The sequence below is a fragment of the Podarcis vaucheri genome (genome assembly GCF_965113315.1).
Source record: "Podarcis vaucheri genome assembly, chromosome: 14".
Taxonomy (NCBI): domain Eukaryota; kingdom Metazoa; phylum Chordata; class Lepidosauria; order Squamata; family Lacertidae; genus Podarcis; species Podarcis vaucheri.
Window position 1 is genome coordinate 28,413,781 of NC_138752.1, and position 7,879 is coordinate 28,421,659.

Consider the following 7,879-nt stretch of genomic DNA (forward strand, 5'->3'; position numbering starts at 1 on the left):
GGCAACACATAAGGAACAATCCCCCGTGGAGCTGTTGCGATTAGATTTCACCCTGTGACATTAGAAAGCCTCTTCCTGCCAGGGAAGGGCACACCGTCCATCTCCATGAGCCCCTCATCTAATTTAAGTTGTTTATCTTGGTGGCAGCAAGAAAATTAGAGAGAGAGAAATTAAATCACACTTCTGGAACTCTTGGTCTGGTTTATTACCCTCTTATTATATTTTCCTTTGTTGTAATACAGAGTTTTGTGCCCCGTGCCCTCGGCCTCCTTGCAAGTCTGCCAGAACCTTTTAACGGTGACCCAGAGGATAGCTCCAGCCTTAGACATTATTGCATTCCCACTTATTCAGTCTGGGTCTCGTTCTGGCAAATGCAGTCATCTTGAATTGTTCTCAGCAAAGTCTGCAGGTTTTCTCTTTTAACAAGTCTACCGGGCTCGCAGAACACATATCAAGTTATAACGCTCATAAGTGGCCTGAGTCCATGGAAATGACAGCATAGATGTCATCGTCTGTGACCCAGCCATTCGTTCTGGCTCCATCCTTGATGCAGGGTTCTGGAGTGAAGCATTGTGGTCCTCCGAAGAATGGAGCTGGCTGAGATCCCACCATGCTGTCGTCGGATGTCAGTGGATTCACATAACCGCTTTTCACCAGTTCAGACCTTGCGGCTCATCTGAATCCACCCCAAGGGGCTAGATAACCCCAGATAGGAATTGTTGTGGTGGTGTGTTGGCAAGGAAAGCAGCTGGGCAAATCGCCATCAGTGCAACTTTTTCATATGACATCACATAAGGACATAAAACAAGCCTGCTGGACCAGGTCAGTGTCCCATCTAGCAATCTTCACAATCTTCTCAGACTTGTTGGAGAGGCTGTGGAAAAAGAGGCAGCTTTCCCCACCTATGGAGGGACTGCCCACAGGTAGGGAGTTCCACAGTTTAACCACACGCTGTGTGAAGAAGGTCCTTTACTTTATCTGCCCTGAATCTCCCAACAAAAGTATCGATCGTGATCATTAGAAACACCCACCCAATGGCCGGCGGGCCATTAAGTGCCGTGGTGGAAGCCTGCTTGGTAGGGGGTTGGACTCGATGGCCCTTGTGGTCTCTTCCAACTCTATGATTCTATGAAGCCATGATAAAAGGTAGGCAAGGAGAAGAGGCCGACGAGTGCAGTAAGGCATCCGTGCGGAAGGAGACGGCAGCTACGGGGCTGTAATGCTTTGCGGAGCGTGCTTAATGGAAATATCAGCTCGGGCCTGCGAGAGACGCGGCGTTCATGTATAATCAAATGAGGCTTTTCAAACACTTCTGAGCGCCCGCCATCTGCTCTGCTGCAATGTACTGGCAGCTCATTCCAAATCCTGGCTCGATTGCAGATTTCTGCGCCGGGACAGCCGTGCGAGGGTGGGAGGGGTGCTGCACTTCAGGGCAAGCAGCATGACGGTGAATTGCCCCCCCCCCTTTTTAATCACTTACGGTGCATTGAAGGTGTGTTGGGCTGTAGGAAGTGCTTTGTCAGGACTTCTCATGGATGACCCTCGCAGCTGGCCTCTCCTAGAAAGCGTCGATGGTCTCCAGGACTGGGCCTCCTGCACAAACACCCCAGGAGGAGTCAGTAATAAGATTCTTGCACAGGGAAGAACATCAGAAGATCCTGATGAATCAGGCCAGTGGCCCATCAGCCACAAGCACTTCCTGAGCCCAAAAGCCTTCTCTCCTCTTGCAGTTTGTAGCAACTGGTATTCAGACGCCTCCAACGTTCTGCCATGGGGCCAAAAGACTTCCCTTCGTTTTAAATCAAGTTTCTAGTCCTCATGTTTCTCACAAAAGGCTTGATTTTAATAGGAAGCACTGGGATGAGAGAAAGGGGGGGTGAGTCAGTGTTTTACTGATAAGGTGAGAAGGAAAAGAAAAGCAAGAATTAACAGCCCCTCTCCATTGGGTGTGGGACTCTGTGCAAGCTGAAGGCTTTGCTCCATTCTCTGTCCAAGTGGTTGACCAATGCGGTGTACACAAGGAAGGCATGTAAAGCCCTGAGAATTACGCAACATTTTACAAGTAGCTCTCCTGAACTTTGGAGAAAACAAAGTAAAATCACACAGTTTTTCCTTCGGGAGAGCAAAACAGAGTCGATTAAGCTGATACAAGATGAATTGTCCCCTCTACTTCCTGTTTCAGACTGGTCAATAAATCTTAAAGGGGACATGCAAGAAACTAGGAACACAAGTCCTTCAATAAATTTGGCTCTAGAATTGGCCCTGGCAGAGGGTTTGACAAGATGACCATTGGGGGCCCTTCTCGTAGGGATTGCATTCCTCAGATTAGCATCACAGCCTTGTGAGGTTGCACAGTGCAGGACCCCTCTGTGGCAGACCACTCTCGAGAGGACAGGGATGCTGCAGGCACTGGGACCACATGCTCCTGCAGAGGGTGCCATCACTGCATTCCTTGGTCTTGCCCCACTCTGCCTCAGCTAGGCAAGGCTCTAGGACCTTGGAAGGGCAAGGGCTGTCATTGAAACACCTTTCTAATCTTTGTGCCTTGTGCATCCCTGCATTAGAAAATGGTCTCTGTGCAGCTGGCGTTCCCCCCTCTTAGTTTAGACTCCCCCATCTCCTAGCATCCTTTGGCTGTTCTGGACTGCAATTCCCATCACCCCCAGCCAGCATGGGAGCAGATGTGCTACAAAAATCAGTGCTTCTGTGTAGTGTAGTGGTTAGAGTTGCTCGAACTGGAATTGGAAGACCAGGGTTCAGATCCTCACTCAGTCACAAAACTCACTGGGCCAGTCACTGTCTCTACCTCACAGGGTTGTTGTGCAGATTAAATGAGGAGAGGGAGAACCACGTACACCACCTCGAGTTACTTGGAGGGGAAAAAAGGCAGGATATAAATGCAATAAATAAATAAATAAATGACAGCATACCTGTAGGGCGGCAGGGCGGGGGAAGGCTGTCCTGTTGCATTTGGGGAAGTTCAAGCCAATGTGTTTTGGGGGCTGCAGGTGCTAAAAAAGCATAGAATGACAGGATCTTTTGTAAGGGACCCATAGGGTCATCTAGTCCAACCCCTTGTAATGCAGTGTGACTCTTTTCCTTTCAAACAAGACCAACTTTTGGGGTGTTGCTCTTATGGGGAAGTGGTTAGCCAGCTGGAAGTGACACTGAGATTAGCCAGGAAAAACTGGATTCTCCTAAGGAGCCTTCATTAAAATACATGTTCCATGCATTTTAATTTATTGGATATTCAGTAAACAGCTTTTGCTAATTAAACTCCTGATTCACCTCCTTTCTCTCTCTCTCTCTTTGTCGCTCCACAAAAGTCCAAGTTGGATTCCATCTTGCCAACAGCCCAGCTGATTTTCCACAAAGGGCGGGGCAAGGAGGAGAGACACACACAACCGCTTTGTGTCTCAGAGGTGTGCTCAATAACTCCCAGTGTAAACAGCGCTGAACAGTTTCGTCTGGACTTCATTTGATCATTGTCGCGGCTGCCGCCGCCGCCACCACACAGAGATATTAAATTCATCTCTGCAGCTATTTATGGCTCCAGATAGCTGCCGGATTTGCATAGCATGTTCCTTAATACAAACAAGACTCTGAGTCCCAGAGCTTTTGTGGAGAATTCCTCACCGTCTGCCCTGTTCAGTTGTTAAATGCATTTATACAATTTGTTCTCTGAGCAGAAATCCCTGCCGGGAGGGACTCTATGTGCTCAGATAGCTTAAAACTGACTGGGGCAATCACTTGGATGCAAAGTAACAGGGGGTGAAAACTCACAGGCAATTCTCCCACGTGGGGCTCCCATTGAAAAGGAGGTGAAATCCATACTGCACGCCTAAGGGTGCTCTGTGTTGTTCAACAACTGAAGCTGAACCTGTTGGATTTCCATGGGAGAATTTCACAGATGATTTAGTTCGTGATGAAGAACATAAAGGGAACATAAAGACCCCTGACAGTAAAGTCCAATCATGAACGATTCTGGGTTTGCGGTGCTCATCTCGCTTTACAGGCCAAGGGAGCCAGCGTTTGTCCGCTTCTGCAGACAGTTTTTCTGGGTCATGTGGCCAGCATGACTAAGCCGCTTCTGGCGAACCAGAGCAGCACACGGAAATGCCGTTTACCTTCCTGCCGGAGTGGTACCTATTTATCTACTTGCACTGCGTGCTTTCAAACTGCTAGGTTGGCAGGAGCAGGGACCGAACAACGGGAGCTCACCCCGTTGTGGGGCCTTGAACCGCCAATCTTCCAATCGGCAAGTTTAAACCACAACGCCACCCGCGTCCCATGAAGAACATAGAATCCTAGAATTGTAGAGCTGAAAGGGACACCAAGGCTCATCATGTCCAACTCCCTGCAAGGCAGGAGGCCTAGCTAAAGAATCCATGGCAGAGGGCAAAAAACTCTGCTGAAGGAGGGTCCACAACCTCCCAATGGAGTCCATTCCACTATCAAACAGCTCTTATCATCAAACAGTTATTCCAAAGGTTTAGTTGGACTCTCCTTTGTCGTTTGAATCCATTGGTTCAGGTCTTCCCCTCTGGAGCAGCAGAAAGCAAGCTTGCTCCATCTTCCATATGACAACCCTTCAGATATTTTAAGTCAGCTATCATTTCACCTCTCGGTCTTCTCTTCCAGGCTAGTCGTACCCAACTCACTCAACTGTTCCTCACTGGTTTGGTTTTCAGACCCTTGATTATCTTGGTTGTCCCTCTTTGGTGCACGTTCCAGCTTGTCAACACCCTTCTTCAGCTGTAGTGCCCATAACTGGACATAGGACTCCAAGTGGGGTCTGACCAAGGCAGAAAAGAGTGGTACCATTACTTTCCTTGAATGGGATGCTAGACTATTGTTGATGCAGCTTAGAATTGCATTAGCTTTTTTTGCTGCCGTATCACAGGGCTGCATCCAGGGCATAGAGACACAAGACTAGAAGGGCACTGACATCACTTCCTGTGAAGAGGAGCTCAGAGCTGCAGGGCAAGCCCAACTATGTCTTGGCTCTTTCCCAGTTTCCCAGTAAGAGACTTGGAAGGAAACAGTCAAGACCACCTTTGAAATATGACATGTTACCACTTGGTAACAAAAGTAGAAAGCGAAGAGTGTCTGGACAATGCCTTGGCCAGACTCTTCTTTTGCTCTGCCTTGGAATTCAGAGACGGATCTACAAATGCATAATATTGTTCCCCATGGTGGGGAGAAGGAGGAGGTTACTGGTCACAGTGCATTGTTGGACATGAATGCAAAGGTTGAATCTTAATCCAGATTTATGGTTTGGTTATGAGTTCAGATGTGTCAGGCACTGCAGAAGAACAGGCAACAGAGAATCCATTAAAAAGAAAAACCCAAAGCTTTTCGTTTCCTTCCACTAATTTAACAATTAAGAAACTCATCTCCTTTTGGAAAGGAGAACAAAAGGGCCTAACAGATCCAATTCCTGCCCCATCCTTCATGGAAAACCTGTATTTTCCTTGGAAAAGCTGTATTTTGTTACGCTCTGGGGGAGGTCTTTAAAAACTTGAACCTTGCAATGACCTCTGGTTTTAAATGAATACATTGCACTGAACTGGAAACTAGAACTGTATCAAAACTTCTCTCTCTGTGGTTTGAGTTGACTTCCTCCTCCCTTGCCAACAAACACTATTCATATCTTGCTCCCCCCCTTTTTTTAAAAAAAATCAGTGTTTCTGTGGTTTTCAAAAGATGCAGAGCGCTACTTGGCTGTGCTGGAGTCACTCACTCGGTGTACTTTTAATACTTCCCCTTTGAGGGTACATGGTATGTGCAAAATGTTGGCACACACACACGAGTTCTTCACATTACTCTCTGCTGCTTTCTCAACACCTGAGAGTTGGCCAACTCCCAAGGAGTGCGTTGCATGAGATAGGATCTCAGAGCACCAAAAGCACAGCAAGTTTCTCAATCTCTGGTGCAGAAAAAATATAGTACATGTGTTGGAGGTTCCAGGAGTTGCTCTGGCTGAGATCTGAGGCCTGCCTCCTCTTCCCAGACTGCCCAGCTCCCACACAAGTAGACATCCGCTCTCTGGAGTTAAGAAAGCCATTAAACGTTGCGTGTGAACCAACCCAGAACGGCCTCCTCCAAACGTCTGAGAAGCGCAGAAAGTCTTCAAGGGGTCACTTTATCTGAAATCTGACTCTCTGGAAGGCTACCTCGGAGGGAGTGTTTCAAGAAGCGGACGTTCCCTTCGCTGCCAAATGAGACTCAGACACACACACATGGATTTCAATGGGTCTTGTGTTGGGTTCCTTTCTGAGCTCCACTTCTGTTTTTCTTTTTCTTTATGGCCTTGTAAAATGTGCCTGGACAATAGCTCACATTTATCCGGTCCGTGACAGACTGCCAGCTGGCAAAGCGGACAGCGTCTGTTTGATCCAAGGGCAAAGCTACATGTTACACAGGAGAACCACGACTGGATTTCCTGAATTTAACCCTAGAATAGTAGAATCATAAGAACTATAGAGCTGGGAAGGAACTACAAGGGTCATCTAGTCCAACCCTCTTCAATGCAGGAATCTCAGCTGGTTTCGCTCGGTTTCACATCATTAGAATCTTAAGCTTAGCTTGCCACATTTTAAACCAATTTGATCATTCTTTTTATTTGTTTGTTTGTTTGTTTGTTTGTTTGTTTTCCTATTATATCACATCATCAATGCTTACTGTGTTGCAGTCATACATAAGCTACTAAGAAGGCATAGCATAAAAATAGAACATGCATAAATGAGTAATAGTGGTAAACATAATTTATTCCTCCAACTTACTTAACTGTTATGCATCTTAACTTTTAAAAGGTTAGTGTTTCAGTCTGCATTTCCCCTAATATACATACTTTCCCCAAGCATTTTTCTTTAATATAATGCACGTTTGCATGTTAATTTTACCAACAGATGCATTTTAGGCACGCATGCACTTTTGAACACCTGTTTTAGTTGGAGAACTGCACCTCAAAATTAGGAGACATGCTGATTTCAAAGGTAGTTGCCTTGAAGTGTTGCTTCAAGTAGCAACATTCAAGTTCAAGTTTTGGACTAGGACCTGGGAAACCAGAGTTTGAATCCCCACTCAGCCATGCATGGGCATAGCCAGGATTTGGGGGGGGGCAGGTCTTTTGTTAGGGCTGACAAGCCTTTTCTTAGGAGGGGGGCAGAATCTGAGTTAGTTATGGATTTTTATGGATTTTATTTTATTTTTATTAAAGCTTGCAGGGGGACCTAGGGCCAGTTACTGCCTCTCAGCCAAACCCACCTCATAGGGTTGTTGTGGGAATCAGTGGGGAGGGCAGAGAACCATGTGTGCCCCCTTCAGCTGCTTGGAGGAAATGGTGAAATATAAATACAATAAACAAACAAACATGGTTAAACAAAAAAACAAACAAACCCCAATCACATTAAATCAACCCACTCAAAGGCTAAATAAACAAGGCAAACTTTGGCTCTAAAAGTTAATGGCAAAATGCCAGGAAGTTCTCCATTGGGAGGGAATTCTATATTTGGGTAACAGAAGTCGACCATCTTCTCTGGAAGCCAGTGATTTTACCTCCACAGGCAAGGCCCTCCAACGACAATCTTACGAAGCAATCTAGAATCTAAACTCAACCCTTGATTTGATCAACTCCAGGCACGGGTCTACAAGGAGGAGACATCTTTTGGGACCTTCACTTCACCGTGGTTTCTTCAGCTTCCAAATAATAGGGGCATTTAAGCAGGCAACTAGGCTTGAGGAGGGCAAAACACAACTGACTCACCAATTGTTCGTGCATCTTGAAGTGTGCGATGAGCTTTCTGAGAGTCAGAGCAGTTTGACTCCCTCAGAAGGTGATGGAATTTCCTTCCTTGAAGGTTTTTACACAGAAGTT

The 7,879-nt window shown here is 46.5% G+C and overlaps 1 long non-coding RNA gene across 1 annotated transcript; it reads right to left on the minus strand.

The window, feature by feature from the left end:
• Window positions 1-203: 203 nt before the first annotated feature.
• LOC309518573 lies at window positions 204-7,330 on the minus strand. Its single transcript, XR_014213508.1, has 3 exons — window positions 7,270-7,330; window positions 1,136-1,855; window positions 204-1,069 (listed from the first exon to the last, which is right to left on the minus strand). It is a non-coding gene; the product is annotated as an uncharacterized lncRNA (long non-coding RNA).
• Between the last annotated feature and the right edge of the window lie 549 nt (window positions 7,331-7,879).